The sequence below is a fragment of the Bos mutus genome, chromosome 4, assembly GCF_027580195.1.
Source record: "Bos mutus isolate GX-2022 chromosome 4, NWIPB_WYAK_1.1, whole genome shotgun sequence".
NCBI classification, from domain to species: Eukaryota; Metazoa; Chordata; class Mammalia; order Artiodactyla; family Bovidae; genus Bos; species Bos mutus.
This window is the reverse complement of record NC_091620.1, coordinates 56,870,596-56,893,022: the sequence shown is the minus strand read 5'-3', so window position 1 is coordinate 56,893,022 and position 22,427 is coordinate 56,870,596. Positions and strand designations below refer to the sequence as shown.

At 40.4% G+C, this 22,427-nt stretch overlaps 1 protein-coding gene across 2 annotated transcripts in view; it reads right to left on the bottom strand.

Annotated features, from left to right (window-relative positions):
• NPSR1 (neuropeptide S receptor 1) overlaps positions 1–22,427 on the bottom strand; it is a 152,580-nt gene that overhangs the window by 61,637 nt on the left and 68,516 nt on the right. The window lies entirely within an intron of this gene.

Below are 22,427 nucleotides of genomic sequence, written 5' to 3'. Positions count from 1 at the left end.
TGCACAGGAGGGTTGCATTTGTTATGAGAGATGAACTACTGTGAGATTTCCCAGTGGCTCACTGGGTAAAGAATCCATGAGACATTGGTTTGATCACTGGTTTGGGAAGGTACCCTGAAGGAGAGCATGACAACCCACTTCAGTATTCCTGGAGAATTCCCATGGACAAAGGAGCCTGGCATGCTACAGTCCATAGGGTTGCCAAGAGTCAGACACGACTAAAGCTACTGAGCAAGAATTCACGCATGTATGAACTACGGTGATACATTATAATCATCCAAAGTTTGTAGTTTACATTAGGGTTCATTCCTGGTGCTGTACATCCCGGAGGGTGGACAAAAGTATAATAACATGTATCTATCATTGTAGCATCCTTCGCTGCCCTGAAAACCCTCTGTCTGAGAGCAAGTTTTGATGTAGCTGGCCTTTTGATGAGTCAACCATCTGCTGCAAAGAGGAGAGTAGATCTCAGGAGGTCAGGTAGAAAAGAGGAGATGAGAAAGGGTCCTGATGCTGGGTGATCCTCTAGGAGCTGGGAAGGTTTCTGCAAATGTTTGTTGACAACAGTCAAAGAGACTTTAGGGGCTTCAAGATGGCTGGACCTTCTTCTTGGTGTTGGATTGGGCCCCATATAAGGTCATCCTATGTCTTTGTGTTTAAAACTCTAGGAGTCCTGTTGGGCAGTTCTGCTCCTCAGGTCTTCTGTTCATGATGAACATTCAACTCGTATGTGGTTTACAATAACACCCATTCTTCTCTGTGGAACAATATTCCTCATTCTGAAGCTGACAACATGTAACAATAGGGTGGGATACGTGAAAGCAGAACTACTCTGAAACATCTGGGAAGATATTCTTTTATTCTCTCTTATCCTTCTAGCTGATAACTTTCTCCTACACTATTTGCAGCATCAACAACTCCAAATATTACTCATCATCTAAGACACAGTGCAAACTCAACCCCCATCCATCATGTTCCCACCATGTTTCCCTGGAGGTCCTCAATTTGTATAACTTCATTTAGCACTTATTTAAATGATCATCAGTCTATAATTGCTGTTTCTGTTTACTAGGCTTCAGATACCATGCCATATGCTGGGAATTCAAGAAAGAAAACACTATTTCTGTCCTCAACTTCCTCACATTCCAGTGTCAAAGGGAGACATGTAAAATATCAGACAGTATTGCATGGTATCTGTATAAAAGATGTGGTAATTGATCAAATCTGGTAAAGTAGGAACCAGGAGGACAAGGCATTCTTCACAGAGGTATCCCTTGAGTTTTGAACGTTGAAGAATGAGCCAGGCTTTGCTAGACAGGCCCAAGCGAGAGAAGGGCACTCAGGTAGGAAGAGCAGCACCTGTGAAGGTGTGGAACTATGAAGCACATACTGTCACTCACCATTTAATAAGTTTATGTCATTTAATTTACTAGGCTTTCCCCCCAGACTATGAGAGACTCCTGGATAAGACTCATAACTTAGGCTTCTCTATCCCCGACTCTCTCAAATACCTAGGAAAATTCTGGATACTAAAATTAGATAGACACAAGAGGAAGGCCAAACACAGGAAGAGTCTTCTTAAAAGATTTAACTGAACACCTGAATTTTAAATATTCAACAGATATTCATTTTTAGAATGTGAACTTCTCATCAGATTTGAAATATAAAAGAAATCTAAAGTAATAAAATTGAACTTTAATTGGAGTACTTGTTATAATCATGGCCAAACTGTGATGGCTTTTCATACTGTTCATGGGGTTCTCAAGGCAAGAATACTGAAGTGGTTTGCCATTCCCTTCTCCAGTTTTGATATTCTGGGAGAAATATCAATAATGTCAGATATGCAGATGACACCACCCTTATGGCAGAAAGTGAAGAGGAACTAAAGAGCCTCTTGATGAAAGTGAAAGAGCAGAGTGAAAAAGTTGGCTTAAAGCTCAATATTCAGAAAACGAAGATCATAGCATCTGGTCCCATCACTAAATGGGAAATAGATGGGGAAACAGTGGAAACAGTGCCTGACTTTATTTTGGGGGGCTCCAAAATCACTGCAGATGGTGATTGCAGCCATGAAATTAAAAGACACTTACTCCTTGGAAGGAAAGTTATGACCAATCTAGACAGCATATTCAAAAGCAGAGACATTACTTTGTCAACATCAAGGTCCATCTAGTCAAGGCTATGGTTTTTTCAGTGGTCATGTATGGATGTGAGAGTTGGGCTGTGAAGAAAGCTGAGCACTGAAGAATTGATGCTTTTGAACTGTGATGTTTGAGAAGACTCTTGAGAGTCCCTTAGACTGCAAGGAGATCCATCTAGTCCATCCTAAAGGAGATCAGTCCTGGGTATTCATTGGAAGGACTGATGTTGAAGCTGAAACTCCAATACTTTGGCCACCTGATGCGAAGAGCTGACTCATTTGAAAAGACCCTGATGCGGGAAAGATTGAGGGCAGGAGGAGAAAGGGATGACAGAGGATGAGATGATTGGATGGCATCACCAACTCAATGGACATGGGTTTGGGTGGACTCTGGGAGTTGGTGATGGACAGGAGGCCTGGCGTGCTGTAGTTCATGGGGTAACAAAGAGTCGGACATGACTGAGCGACTGAAGTCAACTGAAACTGTGATGAGCAGCTGATATCCTCCTCACTTTCTGCCCTGTTCAGTGCCCACCCTGGGATCCCTGGGGCTTGGCTCTCAGGTTCTCAGGAGGATAGGAATTATTTTGAGTATAATTGGGCCTGGCCTTTGACACAGGCATTATCTGAATCCATCGTTTGCCACTTAATTGCTCTGTGACCTTGGGCAACTTACTTAGACATCTTACAAAATTGAAGTAAGTATACTTACTTTGTCAAGATTAAATGTCAAAGTGTTTGGAACTAGTAGGCTCTCAATAATGTGAATTTTCCTTCCTTCCTCCTCTTTCCCCTTTCTACCCTCTTCCCCTTTTCCTTGGAATGTTTAGGAAGAAATCTTGGAGAAGACAGCACAGCACCTAGGAGGCAGAGAAAGAAGCGATTCTGAGCAGCTGTTGGAGACTTTGGAGGTAAATGAATGGACCCAGAGGAAATTTAAGATACTTTGCCATGTTTCATGTGATTTACCCAAAGATAAATACCATTGCCTCTGAGAGGTTTCTTTTAGACCGAAGTTGGAGATTTCTTCAGAAACATCAAGCTAAGAGTGGCTTCAAGGGGGCTCAGTTTTGCTGGGGTTGTACAGATTGCAGAGAGGGAATAGGGTATTATTTATCTGGAAGAAGAGGAGATTCAGGGTCACATGCTTGACTTCAGTGTGTGCCTGTTACACCTTCTCTTAAGGATTGCCACCTGGGAGGAGCATTAGGCCTCAGGCTTGTATAAGGCTGGGCTCAGGGTCTTTTCTCAGTATTAACCTTGGAGCTTCCAAGTAGCTTGCTTAGGAGGAGGGGATTACTCCAGATCCTCAGTCTCCTAGTCAGGGATTTGGGCACTGTGAGGAGATGGATGCACTTGCATCTCTGAGCCTATAATGACTCACCAGGATCCTTCCCTATGTCACCCACCTGACTCCCAGGCAGAGATTCCCAACACTCCACTTAGCCTTCTCCTACCTGCTCCTGCCTCATGTCAGTCCACCAAAACTTAAAGCTCTCAGCTGTAAACAAATGAATCTGACAAACTAATTCTTGGGAGCTAATGGCTAAAGTGGCTAAAGAAACTGAAACTTTGTTTTCCTGAGCTGCAAAATCACTGCAGATGGTCACTGCAGCCATAAAATTAAAAGACGCTTACTCCTTGGAAGAAAAGCTATGGCCATCCTAGACAGCATATCAAAAAGCAGAGACATAACTTTGCTGACAAAAGTCTGTCTAGTCAAAGCTATGGTTTTCCAATACTCATGTATGGATGTGAGAGTTGGACCATAAAGAAAAGTGAGTGCCGAGGAATTGCTGCTTTTGAACTGGGGTGCTGGACAAGATTCTGGAGAGTCCCTTGGACTGCAAGGAGATCCAGTCCATCCTAAAGGAAATCAGTCCTGAATATTCTTTGGAAGGACTGATGCTGAAGCTGAAGATCCAATACTTTGGCCACCTGATGCAAAGAACTGACTCATTTGAAAAGATCCTGATGCTGGGAAAGATTGAAGGCAGGAGGAGAAGGGGATGACAAAGGATGAGATGGTTAGATGGCATCACCGACTCAATGGACATGAGTTTGAGCAAGCTCTGGGAGTGGGTGATGGACAGGGAAGCCTGGTGTGATGGACAGGGAAGCCTGGTGTGCTGCAGGCCATGGGTATCAGAGAGACGGACATCACTGAACGACTGAACTGAACTGAACTGAACTGAATGGTTAAAGGCATTTAATTCTTTCAATAGCATTTTCATTTTAATAGGGGCGTCAAACCTTGGCCCAGGAGGGATCTCTAATGGAGGGATTCCAGGCAGTGTGGAATGCAGAGAGGAACAGAATGGACTGGCAGCTTGCCCAAGGTCACACAACTAGGTGGTCAGCAGAGCTATGAATAAAACCCGACCATGTCGACTTCCTGTCTCATACTGATGGAGGCTGCCTCTGGTTTGGACACTGGGGACTCTCTGCCCCATTCTTGAGCTATATCGGGTACTGTGGTCCACCCTGAGTGTGCAGAGGCTGTGATGTGAGCCTAAACCATCCACCGCACTGCCAGACCTCACAGGAAGAATAGTAGCGTTGAGGAGGCTTGATCAATAGATATTATGCAAATGCCTAGAGCAATAACATTCCCTTCCATTACCAAGCTAACAGTCCCCGTCAAGAGCCTGCCTGCATTCTGACAGTTTTATTTTTCCTGGTTTGTCAGCCTGAAATCAGGGTCTGACTGATGCCCGTATGAAGCATAAAACGTATATGACTGGCAGAGGCCCAACTCCTTTTTCTCTGAATTAGAGGCCCTTTCTCTATGAGCTGGCAAGAGTTCTGTGTACATCAATTATATTTTCTGACTGAGAGCCTTGCTGAGCAGAACCAGGCAGTAAGCATTCCTGGAGCCATGATGAGCCTCATTTGTGATGCAGTTCCCATAGAAAGCAAACTGCGAGGCAGGGGTACCCAGATCCCTACCCTCTATCGCCTCTTCATCTCCTCCCAGCTGTCACCCAGCTAAGGGATTCTGGAATTTGAGCATTCGTTACACTTCTGATTGTAGTTGTACAAGAAAGATAACATTCTTCATCTTCTGAAACTGAAATTAATTTCATCTCTGAACTCTTACTCTGCTGGATGTCAAAATTTAATTGCAGTCAATTAAGTGTTTACCCTTCTCTTGTCTCTGTAGTCCTTTTAAAGTTCTAGAAAGCTTATTCAGTATCAAGTCATGTATGTGTGTTGTGTCTGGTCCTCGGCATCATTCCTTATCCTCACTGACATCTACTGAAATGATGTCCCCAACCCCATCTTGCATTTCGTTGTCCGTAGATTAAAGTGGTCCGTCCCTTTTTTCCAACTGCAGGACCTCTTTAAGACACAGACTCTCTCTGCTCTGGGTTCCTCAGAATGCGTTCTCTGTCCCCACAACAGAATTCAGGTGCAGAGACCATATAAAGTTGTTTCAGGCTCTCTGCCTGGGTACCCACATACCCATTTCTTCTCACTGTCAGTGCTGCAAGGGAGGAGGAACCCAGTGCCTCACTCATTCCCTGGACTGTCTCTTGAGAAAGTGGGTAGAGTGAGTTACGTATCTTCTTGCTCTCAACTTTCTCCAACTTGTTATCTCCCCTCCCATATCCTCCTCAACATTTGTCCTTTGGTGGCTCAGGGCTCAGGGTCTGCTTCCCAGCAAGGCCCTGATGTTGAAGCTCCTGTCTCCTACACGTGCTCTTCTCATCCTTTCCCATTGTTAGATCCACATAACCAGGCATTTCATTTTTTTTTCCCAAATCATTTGAAACTCAAAGTCAAGAAGTAGACTATTTTGTTTTCATGTTCCTTTAATAAACCTTCATTGTAGCAGTAAAAACTTCTAAGTGGAGGAGTGCTAGAAACTCTGAAGAGGAAGTGGAAAGAACACAATGATTAAGAAGCAAAAAATTATTCAGTTACATTAGATACAAGTTTCAATAACTTGCAGTCTTTCTCGACCAAGTTCCAGAGAAAATGACTGGTGCTTTCATTTTCTCAATGTTCCCAGTGTTGACACCTTCCTAAAAGTGCCCAAGGCAATTCCCAAGGGTATTCTCCATGCATAGGAGAGAAGGAATTCATTTAAATTAATGGATGCCATGGGGAGGTGATTTTCAAGTGATCTGAGGATGCCTAAGTGTTCCTGAGACCCTCGATCTATCAGGTCAAAACTATTTTCTTAATAATACTAAGACTTTGCCTTTTTTCCTTTCATCTCTCATGAGTGCACTATGACCTTTGAAAAGCTCCACTGTGCAAACGTGAACAACTGTGTAAACAACAGAAACCAAGTGTTCAGAGATTCATATACTGAAAGCATCAGAAAAACAATATTATGTAGCACCGAAAAATATATTAAAAGAAATAAAGCAGGGGATTATAAATTTGATGATATTAAAAAAGTGACTCTCTAATTGACCAGGTATATTAAAAGAAGAACAAAATAAAACTTTTAGACATGACAAAAAGTTTTGTAAGAATTAAAATTAGTATCTTAATAAGCATGATAAGTAGAAGTTTGGAAACAGATGAAAAGAGAATCAGTAAGCTTAAATAGAGATCTGAAGAAATCACAGTGAAGGCAATAGATAGAGACAAAGAAGGAAATCAAATTTAAGAGATACAGTGAATAGAATGAGAATGTCTAATAAAAATCTCATTGGAGTTCCAGGAGATGATAAAGAAAATGGAAAAGAGGCATTATTCAAAAAGATAGTGCCTAGGAGCTTTATATAATTAATGAAGCATGTCAGTCTCAGGTACAGCAAACCTGAGAAAGTCCCAGTTTTAAATATCTTATACTGTTTTCAGACAAAGTCACAGCTTTTGGAAGAGGAAATGGTTTCACAGAGATAATGACTGTTGTTTTCAATGGACAAACCAAATGGAATGTTTATCATGAACACAACCCCTGTGGATCAGGTACACCTAGAGTTTCAAACACAAAGAACTCATAGGGATAATTTATCTGACTCCAAGGCCAACACTAGGAAGAAGGCCTGGCAATTTAATTCACTTTGATGCCAGATGAAAGATCAGAGCTTCTTCCCATATCCTCTGATTTCCTTGTTCCTCTTACCCTGAGGTGTCCCTCCCACCCCTTGGGAGCAGAAGGTCAAACTGGACACAGGACTAGACATAGGAGTACTTGTTCTCAGGAGGGCAGAAGAAGGAAGCATCTAAAACATAAAAACCACACACTGTTAAAATAAAAAATGATATAGACAAATGCTAACTAAAAGAAAGAAGCTATAGCTAAACCAATATAAGATAAAATCCTTAAAAACATTACTAGAAACAATGAGAGTCACTGAATAATGGTTGAAAAAGTTCAATTCACCAGTAAGATGTATCAATTCTAAACCTGTTAAAATAAATAAGGTAAAAATTTAATAAAACTACAGGGAGAGACAGACAAATTCCCCACCATAACTGCAGATTTTAGCAACTTATTTTAATTATTTATATATCAAGTAGATTTAAAAAATCACCAAGGATAGAGGAAATTTGAATCGCACAGGAAACAACCTTGACCTGATGTAAATAATTAATAATACTTCTCAAATCTGTAGAACACTGTTTTTAAAGGCACATGGCACATTATAAAAATATTGTGCATTACACCATATGTCAGGTTTCATTTAATATCAAAAAGTCTAAAATAAGATATTAAGCTAGGAAATACAAAGACAAGTCTAGTACTTTTGAAAATTAAAGTTCTAAATAACAATTTGTTAAAATTGTTGAGAAAGAAATCATAATAGAAATTAAAGATTAATCATAATGAGATAGAAATGAAAATAATATCTATCAGAACTTGTGAGATAAGATTAAAGCACTTTTTACAAATACTTATAGTTCCTAAATGCCTATAATAGAAAAGAAAAAAATGTGAAGACAAATGATCTAAGAATCTATCTTAAGAACTTAAAAAAGCTAGGGGTGACGTTGTTGAAAATGACCGAGTGGGGAACTCCAGTGCTCCATCATTCTAGCAGCTAATGCACTAGAGAAAACTGTCAGGATCAACTTGCACAGAACTCTGGGATTCAGTCAACAACTTACAACAACCAGGAAAAAGCCTAGTGAAGAAAGTCAGTGCCCTGTGGTAAGAGAGTGCTACGAAATTTTAATTTGCTCACTTGCCGTCCTCCACCCCCAGGTCAACAGGGGGCACAAAGATACCGCACGTCTGGGGCAGGTTGCTAGTGCCACAGGGAGTAACACAAGCCTTACTCTCAACGTGCTGCGATTGTGTGTTTTCACCTGTCTGTCTACTTCTAGCGGACTCCTCTCCATGGAAGAGAAGAATCTAGGAACCACATTTTCTAGATTCTCCTTCCCCATGGGGTTCCAGGTTAGAGTTTTTCAATGAGAAATTTTAAAGGAAAAGTGAAGCGAGGCCGTTACTGTCAGCAGCCATAGAAGGCAGGTTTATGAGCAACCGCAAGGCTTACAGCTTCTCAGAATTCTGAAAGAGCCTGCTTTGCTGCTGCAGTTGAGGCAATTGAGAGCTTTGCCGCAGATCTTGAGAAAAGCTGCAGTTCCCCAAAGAACATTTAAGAACCACAAATGTTGGGGATGTTTCTTGGATCTTCTGGCTTCAGTCTTCTTGATCTTTCCTTTTCAAACTCTGCTCACACTTAGGAAAGCGCCAGTTTATCTACTCAGTCCCCTGTTGTTGTTTAGTCACTCACTTGTGTCTGACTCTTTTGCGACCCCATGGCTTGTAGTCCACAGAGATCCTCTGTCCATGGGATTTTCCAGGCAAGAATGCTGGAGTGGGTTGCCATTTCCTCCTCCAAGGCATCTTCCCAACCCAGGGATCAAACCAGCATCTCCTGCATCTCCTGTTTGGCAGGCAGATTCTTTACTGCTAAGCCACAGGGAAAGCCCCTTCAGTCCCTTGATTCATATAATAATTAGAGTAACTCTGATTTCCAGACCAAATCCTGATTGATACAGATGGGAAAGAATCCAAATGGAATAGATTTGGGGAGTGAAGATCAAGATTTAGTTTGGACATGAATTGTTTGAGATATCTTTTTGCAGTGATGTATAGTAGAGTTGCATATTCTTATTTAGAGGTCAGGAGCAAGGTCTAATGTGGAGATATAAATGGGAGAGTTGTTGGCACATGGATAATATATACAGTTATGCCTCTGTGTGAAGTCATTAGGAAGTCAGTGTGGACAGAGAAGAGTAAAGTTCTGTGGACCAACTTCTGAGACACCCAACACTAAAAGATCAGGTCAAAGATGAGGAACGAGGAAAGGAGACAAGGAAAGATAGACCAAAGGGTGGGTGATAAACCAGGAGAGTATGGTGTTTTAGAAGGCAAGTTTGGAAAGTGTTTTTTGGGAGGAGGGAGCAATTAACTATGTCAAATTCTGCTGACAGGTCAATCGAGATGATTGAGAGATGAACATCGGTTATGCTTACTAAAAATATGGAAAATAAGAAAAGTATAAAGTTGGGAGAGAAGGAGGATCATACTTCCAGTCATCACCAAAATCAACAGTTATTTATGTTCATTTTTCTATGTAAGTCTTTAATTTTTTATATAGCTGGAATTTATGTAGCTATATAATTTTCTATATTGCTTTTCATTTACTTGGAAGATTTTTCATTGTTATTACAAATTTATTACTAAAAGTATTTTAATGTACATTATATTCTTTGAGGAAATGTAACATATGTTATTTAACTGTTCTTTCAGTGTTGGGCATTTAATTTGTTTACAATTTTCTATTTTATAAATAGCTCTGCAAAATTTCTTTGCAAAAAGCTTTATCAGCAATTTTATATGACTTCCTCAGGCTAGATTATGAAAACCTTAGCCACTATTTCAAATAAATGAATATTTTTAGAGCTCTGTTTTGGGCTTTTGGAAATTAACTCATTAAGCATTACTTTTCACAGGACCCAAGCCCTTTTCTCTGGATCTGGAGTTGAGAGCTTTCCCTTTTCCTGCTATTCAGTTCAGTTCAGTTCAGTCACTCAGTCATGTCTGATTCTTTGCAACCCCATGGATTGCAGCAGGCCAGGCTTCCCTGTCCATCACCAGCTCCCAGAGCTTGCACAAACTTATGTCCATTGAGTCGGTGATGCCATCCAACCATCTCATCCTCTGTCGTCCCTTTCTCCTCCTGCCTTCAATCTTTCCCAGCACCAAATGAGTCAATTCTTCACATCAGGTAGCCAAAGTATTGGATCTTCAGCTTCAGCATCAGTCCTTCCAAAGAATATTCAGGACTGATCTCCTTTAGGATGGACTGGTTGGATCTCCATGCAGTCCAAGGGACTCTCAAGAGTCTTCTCCAACACCACAGTTCAAAAGCATCAATTCTTCTGTGCTTAGTTTTCTTTATAGTCCAACTCTCACATCCATACATGACTATGGGAAAAACCAGAGCCTTGACTAGATGACCTTTGTTGGCAAAGTAATGTCTCTGCTTTTTAATATACTGTCTAGGTTGGTCATAGCTTTTCTTCCAAGGAGCAAGTGTCTTTTAATTTTATGGCTGAAGATTTGGAGCCCAAGAAAATAAAGTCTGTCACTGTTTCCATTGTTTCCCCATCTATTTGCCATGAAGTGATGGGACCAGATGCCATGATCTTAGTTTTCTGAATATTGAGTTTTAAGCCCACTTTTTTTTTTTTTTTTTACCATTTCCTGCTATTAAATTCGAATAGTTGCTCAGTTTATTTTTCAAAAGAAAGAAAGAAGGTTGGCATGGGTTTTATAGGGATCATAGGTGTGGGATCCAAATATACATTCATTTATTTACCAAAACAATGAAAAAGAAGAAAGGGACAGGGTCGTGGGGTAAGAAACAAGAGGGATGACCTGCCGTGAATGGTGCAACAAGTTGGGGTTGATTTTAGGTTTGATCTCCAGAGTAATCTTTTTTCTGAAACCTCCAGGGCCTCCCCAGGAAGCACGGCCATCTCTGCCTCCAGACATGGCTATGAGTGGAGACTTGAGAGGGTGGTCACAGTGATTGTTTCTTAGTCTTGGGAAGCCCAGTGTTGAGGATAATGCAAGCCTAATGCTTCTGGGGTTCCTTGTGGAGAGATCTTGGCTGGGAGAAACATCTCAGAGAAAAATACAGAGAAGCACCTTCTCAGAGAAAAATACAACCATTAAATGAGAGAACAAGCAAGAGAAAAACAGATAAGACCAAAAGGAAATGACAGATAAGACATTTGCAGGTGGACTTGAGTTTTCAAGACTGAAATCTAAGAACTTCATAGCCATATAGACCAGTTTGCTGAGAAACAGTGTCCTCTGGTGAACTATTCCATCTCAGTCTTAAAAAAAAGGAAATGATAAATCTAATCTCAGGTAGGAGCAAAATTTTCATAATGAGATGTTGCTATTTCAATACCTAGATTCCCCTTGAGAACAGGCACCTATAGTCAGGTTTTCTTGTAACTTTTGGAAAGAATATAATTTCCCTGAAACTACCAAAGAATTATTTTTCAAATTATATAAGCTCTTTTTGCTAATTGCCACCCCAAGTTTGTGGATTTGTAGGACATGTTAGGTTTTGAAGAGACTACATGTTGCAATGTATTCAAAGTTTGAAATGTGTTCAAGAAGTTCTCTATATTTTCTGTCTTAACAAGTGCCACCCAATCCTCCAAGCTGTCCATGTCTAACCATGAGACATTTCCTATTCTTCATTTTCATCTGTCAGCCATCATGGAGGTCTATCTCCTAAATGTTTTTTTAGTATATCCATGTCAGTTGCCACTGTGTAGTTCAGAGCAGCATTCTCAGTTCTCATCTTACATCAGAATCACCTGGGGAACTTAAAAACATATAATGCCCAGAAACCACCTGCAGATATTCTCAACATATTTTCAGCATCTACTATTTAAAGCTGTAATGGTACATTTGTTGTGCATGTGTTCCTGTACAAATACCTACTAACACTCTTAAGTTAACCAGCATTTTATCATCTATTTATTTTATCTTTAACAAGATGAGCAGTTTTTGAATGGGGCAATCATTAAAACAGGAATCTGTAGTTTCCAAAGCTCCCCAGCTGACTCTATGATTCAACTAGAGTTGAGGACCACTGGGTTGGGGGTCCTTATCATCGTTTTAGGACTATGAAAATAGTCTCCTAAGCTGTCACTTTGACTCTTCCAGTCTGGTTTCTTTTCCATCTGTCCTCCAGCAATCTGTCTTTCCATTTCCATAGGGATCATTCAGTGAAATTGTTGTCAGGAGAACCAATCAGATTTCATTGCTCCTATGGTTGTGAGCCTTCTGTCTCTAACCCCCAGGCATGGCTTGAAACTCAACCTCATGGTCAGCTTCCCATCTCCCATCTCCTCAACATCATCTCCTGTGACTTTGCCCTCCCAGTTTGCTCTATAGCAGTACCAAAGTACTGCTATTTGATACTCCAAAGGAGAAATATCTCAACTCAGTTGTGAAACTCCATTTTCTTGAATGTCAGATGATTTCGTTCTATAACTGAAAAATTTGTGACTTCCATGACTCTATAAATGCAAGACTAAGGTAATTTAAATAGCAATTATATAGTATATTTTGTCATGAAAATAATCTCCACACAATATTGTATTACATCTCTACAGTAACACTAACCAAGAATGATGAATGATGTTAATTATTCCCATAGAAACCACATTTTTACAGAGGTGTGTGATTAAGGAGCCCTCTCCTCACAAAGGCCTATTATTCACATTCTTCAAATAAAAAAATATATTTTAAAAACTTCCAACCAACTTCTATTTTTCAGCATATACTGTTTAAAGCCTAAGAATACTTTTGCTGTGCGTGGGTTCCTGTATAGTCAAACACCTACTAACACTGTTAAGTTAACCGCAATATATCTTCCATTTATTTTATCTCTAACCGGATGAGCAGTTTTTAAATTGGGTGATCATTAAAAGTATTATGAATCATCTTACCTCTTTCTAAATGTTGTACTTATTATCATTCATACTTTAACAAATACATGAGCTAATATTTCTCTTCTTTGTCATTTATCTACGACTTCTCTTTTCTGCCCAAGAACTGTTAATTCCTCACTCTTTATTGTCACCTTTATTGGCAGTTAGTACAAAAAAGTAGTTTGTGGCTACTTTTCACAAAATGACAGCCCCGTATTATAAGTGTGCATGTGTATGTACTGACAGATACACAAAAAGACATCTAACAGAGATGTGACTGCAGGGCTTGTAGCTAACCTCAGGCCGCTGGTTTAGTGATGTTTCTGTACACTACCCTTAAAGGAGGGGTGAGCCCAGTCCAGCCTCAGTGAAATTAAAATCCATGAAATGTCATGAATCTCTGGTATGGACACCAGAATAGCCCAGAAGTGACCCTAAGATTCTGTTACGGATAAACTGAATAGCTTCACCTGGGAATTCTCACTGAGTTGCCTGGATGAGATGCACCAGTGTGATGACAGTGCGTTTCCTCAGGTCAAGAGGCGGGGCTACACCTGGCAACTGGCTTTCCTAAGCATCAGACCTCTACACCATACTGGCCCGTACTCAGGTGGTCCTTTTCCTGCCACTGACCACGCCCTTCCTCCAACTGATAAACTTGCCTATCTCTTCATAAATAAGTTCAGTTCAGTTCAGTCGCTCAGTCGTGTCCGACTCTGCAACCCCATGAACCAGCACACCAGGCCTCCCTGTCCATCACCAACTGCCGGAGTTCACCCAAACTCATGTCCATTGAGTTGGTGATGCCATCCAACTATCTCATCCTCTGTCATCCCCTTCTCCTCCTGCCCTCAATCTTTCCCAGCATCAGGGTCTTTTCACATGTGTCAGCTCTTTGCATCAGGTGGCCAAAGTATTGGAGTTTCAGCTTCAACATCAGTCCTTCCAATGAACACCCAGGACTGATCTCCTTTAGGATGGACTGGTTGGATCTCCTTGCAGTCCAAGGGACTCTCAAGAGTCTTCTCCAATACCACAGTTCAAAAGCATCAGTTCTTTGGTGCTCAGCTTTCTTTATAGTCCAATTCTCACATCCATACATGACCACTGAAAAAACCATAACCTTGACTAAACGGACCTTTGTTGGCAAAGTAATGTCTCTGCTTTTGAATATGCTATCTAGGTTGGTCATAACTTTCCTTCCAAGGAGTAAGCGTCTTTTAATTTCATGGCTGCAATCACCATCTGCAGTGATTTTGGAGCCCAGAAAAATAAAGTCAGCCACTGATAAATAAGAAAGGTGAGCAACTGGGGAAGCTGGATCCCTCCCCTGGAATGTACCCTGTGGCCAGTCCCAGCACTCCCTAGGGTAAGACATTAGAGAAATGTGCTCTTTTTCCTACCCTTGCTATGCAAGTTACATTAAAAACTCTTTATTTTACCCATAACCAGTGAGGTGAACTCTGTCCTGAGCCCAATAACGTGATAGGCTTCAGTGTCAACTATGAATTCTGGAAACTGAGAATCCAAGTGTTACATGTTTTTATTATGACACTATGGTGCCCCCATGTTATCCTATACCCACTCCTTGCACATTCTATTCCCCTTACAATCCCTGCCTCCACTGGCCACCGGGAAAACTTCTGCTGGGACTTCAAGATCTGTCTGTGTGGAACTTACTCTTGTCCCCTGGCCTACATATAAAGTAGAGAGAATCATCACCCATTCCTCTGTGTAATCAAAATAGCAACAGACCTAGGCAGTTCTCAGTACTGGGGCATTGGACTGACCCACCCTGGGAGCCAGAGATTTACAGATATTTAGTTTCTATGTACAGTTACTTTTTTTTTTATTACATAAGTAATATACAATGTTAAAAAATTTGAAAGTGTCAAAAAGGAAAATATGACCCACAGACAAACACTTTCTAACATTTTGTTGGTACTTTTTCAGATTTTAATAGAGATGGCCTGATGTAGTATCAGTTTCTTGAAACCTACTTTATTAATAGGCAGACATGGTAGACAGGAATCAAGACCATCCCCAAGATAAAGAAATGCAAAAAAGCAAAATGGCTGTCTGAGGAGTCCTTACAAATAGCTGTGAAAAGAAGAGAAGCAAAAAGCAAAGGAGAAAAGGAAAGATATACCCATTTGAATGCAGAGTTCCAAAGAATAGCAAGGAGAGATAAGAAAGCTTTCCTCAGCAATCAATGCAAAGAAATAGAGGAAAACAATAGAATGGGAAAGACTAGAGATCTCTTCAAGGAAGTTAGAGATACCAAGGGAACATTTCATGCAAAGATGGGCTCAATAAGGACAGAAATGGTAAGGACCTAACAGAAGCAGAAGATATTAAGAAGAGGTGGCAAGAATACACAGAAGAACTGTACAAAAAAGATCTTCATGACCCAAATAATCACAATGGTGTGATCACTCACCTAGAGCCGGACATTCTGGAATGTGAAGTCAAGTGGGCCTTAGGAAGCATCACTATGAACAAAGCTAGTGGAGGTGATGGAATTCCAGTTGAGCTATTTCAAATCCTAAAAGATGATGCTGTGAAAGTGCTGCACTCAATATGCCAGAAAATTTGGAAAACTCAGCAGTGGCACAGGACTGGAAAAGGTCAGTTTTCATTCCAATCCCAAAAAAGGCAATGCAAAAGAATGCTCAAACTACCGCACAATTGCACTCATCTCACACGCTAGTAAAGTGATGCTCAAAATTCTCTAAGCCAGGCTTCAGCAATACGTGAACCGTGAACTTCCAGATGTTCAAGCTGGTTTTAGAAAAGGCAGAGGAACCAGAGATCAAATTGCCAACGTCTGCTGGATCATCAAAAAAGCAAGAGAGTTCCAGAAAAACATCTATTTCTGCTTTGTTGACTATGCCAAAGCCTTTGACTGTGTGGATCACAATAAACTGTGAAAAATTTTGAAAGAGACGGGAATACCAGACCACCTGATCTGCCTCTTGAGAAACCTGTATGCAGGTCAGGAAGCAACAGTTAGAACTGGACATGGAATAACAGACTGTTTCCAAATAGGAAAAGGAAGTACATCAAGGCTGTATATTGTCACCCTGCTTATTTCACTTATATACAGAGTACATCATGAGAAATGCTGGGCTGGAGGAAGCACAAGCTAGAATCAAGATTGCCGGGAGAAATATCAATAACCTCAGATACGCAGATGACACCACCCTTATGGCAGAAAGTGAAGAAGAACTGAAGAGCCTCTTGATGAAAGTGAAAGAGGAGAGTGAAAAAGTTGGCTTAAAGCTCAACATTCAGAAAGCTAAGATCATGGCATCTGGTCCCATCACTTCATGGCAAATAGATGGGGAAACAGTGACTGACTTTATTTTTCTGGGCTCCAAAATCACTGCAGATGGTGACTGTAGCCATGATATTAAAAGACGCTTACTCCTTGGAAGGAAAGTTATGATCAACTTAGCATATTCAAAAGCAGAGACATTACAATGTCAACAAAGGTCTGTCTAGTCAAGGCTATGGTTTTTCCAGTGGTCGTGTATAGATGTGAGAGTTGGACTATAAAGAAATTGAGTGCAGGATAATTGATGCTTTTGAACTGTGGTGTTGGAGAAGACTCTTGAGAGTCCCTTGGACTGCAAGGAGATCCAACCAGTCCATCCTAAAGGAGATCAGTCCTGAATATCCTTTGGAAGGACTGATGCTAAAGCTGAAAATCCAATACTTTGGCCACCTGATGCAAAGAACAGACTCATTGGAAAAGACCCTGATGCTGGGAAAGATTGCGGGTAGGAGGAGAAGGGGACAACAGAAGATGAGATGGTTGGATGGCATCACCGACTCAATGGACTTGGGTTTGTGTCAACTCTGGGAGTTGGTGATGGACAGGGAGGCCTGGCGTGCTGCGATTCAATGGGTTGCAAGAATCGGACATGACTGAGTGACTGAACTGAACTGAACTGATAGTAGCTCATTGTTATTATTTTTTGCATTTACTTAATTTATGACATTAAACATTTAAAGTAGATGTAGTGGTGAACCTCATTTTCTTTTTGTGCCTTTCCTATTCACATATTTATGTTTATTTTTCTAAGAAGTACATTTCTCTTTATTAATAATTTATAGGAAGTCCTTATTTAGTGAGTATATCAACTCTTTATCAGCTATGTAAATAGTACTTAAATTGTAAATATTTAAATTGGTTTATAATTTTTTTTAATTTTAACTTTATAATTTAAATTTTATGTTTTATATTTTTAAATTCAAAATTATATTTTTAAATTTAAAAATTTAAATTTTTTAATTTCTTAATAATTTCTACCTTGATATCATACTTAAGAAAAATCTTTCTCCATCCCAATTTTTGACACTTCTTTCTAAAAATAATTTCATGTTTATACTGGAATTTAAACTTATTTTAATCTTTATTTTAGTATGGTTTCCTCCTTTCTTCCTTTCCTCTCTTAATTCCTCTAGCAGATGTCTTTCAGGCACCCATTCTGTTCAGGCAGTCAATTTCTTGGTGCTAAGGAAATAGCAATATACAAAGATGAAATAGTTCCTATCTATCTTCATGGAGTTAACATTCTAATAAGAAAAATAGATACTAAATGCAAAATCCAAATAATATAGATTACAATGTCACAGAGGGATAAGTTCTATAAAAAATATTAGGAGGGGTGTTGATATTGAATGGAGTGGGGTGTGTCGTATAAATAAGCCAAAGAGAGTCACTGTATATTAGCTCTTAGGTTGCTTGTTTCTTCATTGCAGGATGAGCTCTATTAGCTCAAAAGCCCACTGGCACCAAAGTCAAGTTTTTATTACACTCAATTATTTTAAACATAGCCCAAAGAAACAGATTTTTAGCCACTGACAGCCATTGACAGACTGTGCCCAACATCTGTTAGCTTTACAGCCATAGCTATAGGCATAGGCTATAAAGACCTCAAGCAGATGTCAGCTTCACAACTCCCTGACCCAGACTCCCGCCTATGCTGCAGAATAACATCGTCTAGACTCATAAACCCCGATCTGATCCCACTCTCCCCTACTTTCCTCCCCTTCTGAGCAGTGATCCCTGTGCCATAGCCACTGGACAGTTTATGACTGTGAAAGACTTCCTCATGAGGCACTCTTGTCAAAGGGGTATCTATTAAATAAGGCTTTTGTGTGTCATTGGCCCCTTGTGCTCACATCTTTTTCATTGATTGGCCCTCAAATCCCTCAAACCCTCTGCAGAGTGCTATTTTATTAATAGTTAGGAAGACCAAGGAAGAGCTCACCACGGAGGGAGCATTAAACAGAGACCAGGAATAGCTTTGGGGGAAGGTTTCAGGTTAGAGGGCAGAGTAAGTCAAGAGCGCCACAGGCAGCACAGAGTAAGTGACAATATGCTGGAACACACATCCTGTTCTGTTTATTCAGCCAGGTTTCTTTCCTCCTGTTCATTTCAAAAGCATTTTTATTATTTCCTAAAGTCCTAAGTATCTTTGATTTGGCCTTTCATTCTATTCCTTCATTTCCCTGGTGGCTCAGACGGTAAAGCGTCTGTCTACAATGCGGGAGACCCGGGTTCAATCTCTGGGTTGGGGAGATCCCTTGGAGAAGGAAACGGCAATCCACTCCAGTACAATAGGAGTGGCAATAGCCTGGAAAATCCCATGGACAGAGGAGCCTGGTAGGCTACAGTCCATGGGGTCGCAAAGAATCGGACACGACTGAACGACTTCACGTTCACCTTCTGTTCCTTCACTTCTGAGTCTTAAGCCAATGCAGCCTCATTCCAAGATGAGCAGTTACATGTTATTGTTTTCCTTCTGATGAATGTCTTGGAAAATATCAAGAATGTGTGTTTCCAGATGTGCTTTAAAATAGTATCTGCTAGTTTTAAAATTAGAAATTCAATTGGAGTCTTGATCTGAATTGCATGGAACTGCAATTTTAATTGCAATCTTTACATTGTGGGGTTTCTGACCCCACAGAAACATTGAATGGATTTTAAATTTTAAAAATGTCACTAAGTAAAATTCTGTTATTTTCTTCATATGAGTCACTACATTTATCTTAAAGTGTATTCATATGCATTTTATGTTACAACTGCTATTGAAAATTCAAATGTTAGGTTTTTATTATATTTTTAATAGGTTATTGCTAGTATATAGAAAAGCTAATTGCTTTTTATATTTGTTGATTTTATAATCAGCCACTTTAATTAAATCTCTTACTAAAACCAATGATTTTCTTGTGTTTCCTTATAAAATAGTCATATCACTTGCAAATTGATAATTTCACTCATTTTTTCACTTATACCATTTATTCTGTTGTCTTCTTATTGGGTTGCATTAGCTAAATTCCTTAGAGGGTTTCCTTTTAAATTACAGAGTCTTTGTATGTATTCACTGATTTTTCTATCAAAGGTTGGTATATATTTTTTAAGATGTTTAGATTTTGTAAAGTTCAGGGATATACCTTTTCAGTGGGATACAATATAGTTTGTTTCTTTTATTCACGAGGAGATGGAAATTTTAGGACATACAGAGGCAAACAGAGTTCAGTCAATGGGTTTTGCTCCTCTATGCCCTCTCAATTCGGAGAAGGCGATGGCACCCCACTCCAGTACTCTTGCTTGACAAATCCCATGGACGGAGGGGCCTGGTAGGCTGCAGTCCATGGGGTCGTTAGGAGTCGGACGTGACTGAGCGACTTCACTTTCACTTTTCACTTTCATGCATTGGAGAAGGAAATGGCAACCCACTCCAGTGTTCTTGGCTGGAGAATCCCAGGGATGGTGAAGCCTGGTGGGCTGCCGTCTATGGGGTCGCACAGAGTCAGACACTACTGAAGCGGCTTAGCAGCAGCAGCAGCAGCCCTCTCAACTTCCGGGAGTCTCCAGAAACCCCTGCACTGCCGCAACTCCCGGGCAGGTGAGACACTTGAATAGTCTGAACCCTGGGGCTGACAAGCCTCGTGGGGAGAGGATGATGTGCTCGGAGGGTTTTACTCAGACCTGAGCCTCCAATGGGAGAAATAGGTAATGGTTCTTGCAAAGGGTAGGGGTTAAGACACCTGCCTTACTTGGTATTTGTTACAATCAATGAACCTACATTGACACACCATTCTCATCCAAAGTCCGTTTATATTAAGGGTCATTCTTGATGTACATTCTATGGGTTTTGATGAATGTATATAATGATGTCTACCATTGCAGTATCATACAGAGTAGTTCCACTGCCTTAAAACCCCTACCCTCTGCCTGTTCATCCCTCCCTCTCTCCTAACCCCTGGCAACCACTGATCTTTTTACTCTTTCTAGTTTAATTTTAGAATAGAATTTTATTTATTTATTTATTTATTTTATAAAAAGATGCTACTTGATTAAGAGCATCCCTACATTCTTCAGAAAGAAGGCCCTTTGCCTGGGATGCCATCTCAGCTTTAGGAAAAACCAGGCATAAAAAGTGCTACCCACCAAGGTAAGAGACTTCTTCTAGAATAGAATTTTAAAATAGAATAGTTTTAGAATGGTTTTATCTTTTCCAACATGTCATATAGTTGAATTCATGCAATATGTAGCCTTTTCAGATTGTCTTCTTTCACTTAGTAATATACATTTAAGTTTCTTCCATGTCTTTTTATAGCTTGATAGCTCATTTCTTTTAGCACCAGGTGGTATGCCATTGTATAAGGTGTTCCACTGTTTGCTTATTCATTCACCTACTGAGGGACATCTTGCTTGCTTTCAAGTTTTGGCAATTATGAATCAAGCTGTTATAAAAATACAGGTGCTATTTTTTGGTATGGACATAAATTTTCAGCTCTCTTGGGTAAATACCAAGGAGTTCAGTTGCTGGACTGTGTGGGAAGAGTGTGTTTAGTTTTGTAAGAAACTACTCTAGGGTCATCAAAGTGGCTGTACCATTTTGCATTCCCACCAGCAATGAATGAGAGTTCCTGTTATTCCGCGTCCTCACTAACGTTTGATATTGTCTGTGTTCTGGATTTTGACCATCCTAATAAGTGTGTAGCAGTATCTCATTGTTGTTTTAATTTACAATTCCATAATGACAAATGGGAAACATGCTTTTTTCCCCATCTGTATATCTTCCTGAGTGAAGTGTCTATTCAGGTCTTCTGTCCATTTTTTAAATCAGGTTGTTTGTTTTCTTACTGTTAAGTTTTATGAGTTCTTTGTATTTTGGTTAGCAGTCTTTTATAAGATTTTGTGGCCTGTCTGTGGCTTGTCTTCCCATTCTCTTGACTGACTTCCTTTTTATTAACAAGCTGGTGCCAACAATTAGCTAGCATAGTGCACTGAACAATCTCTTCACTGGGTTTTGCCTACATTCCGGGGACAACTGTTCTCTTGACTGCATAAACAGTTCTGTATGAGGGTTCTGATTACAAGTACAGGTTTGGGGATGTGTTATTGGGCTTCCCAGGTGGCCACTAGTAGTAAAGAACCTGCCTGCCAATGCAGGAAACATAAGAGACACGCGTTTGATCCCTGGGTCGGGAAGATCCCCTGGAGGAGGGCATGGCAACCCACTCCAGTATTCTTGCCTGGAGAATCCCATGAAGGGCTACAGTCCATAGGTTCGCAAAGAGTTGAATACGACTGAAGCAACTTAGCATTAACACAGGCATCCTGAGTTTAACTTGGTTCTACAGTCGTGTCTGACTCAGTCCATGGGGTCGCAAAGAGTCAGATACAACTGAACAACAGTTCATGCATGAGATGTGTTACCTCGATAAATTAATCTCGCTGTTCTCAGTACCCTCCATAGCAAATGGAGATCAAACCAACACTCATCCTAGGGTGGCTGTCAGGATGTGTTTTGCTGTGCTCAGTTGTGTCCCCATGGACTGTGTGACCCCATGGACTGTAGTCTGCCAGGCTCCTTTGTCCATGGGATTTTTCCAGGCTGTCAGGATAGAATGAGCCAATTCCAGTTGGGAATTTGGCACAGTTGATGGGACATAGAAAATTTTCCATAAGTGTTATTATGGGTGTTATGTATTGTGATGTCTTTTTTTTGCCTTTAGTGTCTTAATTACTAAGTTTTACTCTTAGAAATATGTTTTCTTTTTAAAATATGAGTGATTTCAGGAATGGTAATGAAAGTTGTATCTACAGTCACCTTGGTGGCAGTCAGCATTCTACTGTTCTGAGAGCTCTGTTCAAAGGTTTTGGAGGTCCCTTCTTTTTTTTTGTTCCTTTTTAAAGTGAAATTTAAAGGGGCTTCCCTTATGGCTCAGGTGGTAAAAATCTGCCTGCAGTGCAGGAGACTTGGGTTCCATCCCTGTGTCAGGAAGGTCCCCTGGAGAAGGGAATGGTAACCCACTCCAGTATTCT